We start from the raw sequence: 482 nt of genomic DNA, 5'->3' as shown, positions 1-482 counted from the left end.
CTCTCTGACCAGATGCACCAAGTTTTATCCAAAGTTATGGATGGATTTTCAACAACAGACTAATTTTTCATCTCATGTCTAATGTGATAAACATTCTCTGCTGTTTTTTCCCTATTTAATTTAATAGTTAGAGAATATTATGGGCCCTGCTGCATTTTCGTGCAGTAGAGTTCAATCTACATGAATAAATGATGATGCCTTGCCTGTGAGAGAGGCTGGGAGGCAACTGCATCTGTCTGTGCACACAAATGCTCTCTGTGCAGCTCGGAGCGCACTGATTACCATTCCGAGCACAGCACCTCTGGTCAGAAATGGAGCCGGGTCGGTGGTTGACAGTAGTCCGGGGGCAGTAAGAGGAGGAGGGTGGAGGAGGTGGAGGAAGAGAGACAGAGAGAGAGAGAGAGAGAGAAAGGGGGGGGGGCATATTATGGCAGCAACCTTTCAGTCAATCTGGATTAACTCGCAGTGAGCCGTGCGTCGCC

Source organism: Cheilinus undulatus, linkage group 14, assembly GCF_018320785.1.
Source record: "Cheilinus undulatus linkage group 14, ASM1832078v1, whole genome shotgun sequence".
Taxonomy (NCBI): Eukaryota; Metazoa; Chordata; class Actinopteri; order Labriformes; family Labridae; genus Cheilinus; species Cheilinus undulatus.
The sequence above is the reverse complement of the archived record's forward strand: the minus strand, read 5'-3'. Positions refer to the sequence as shown.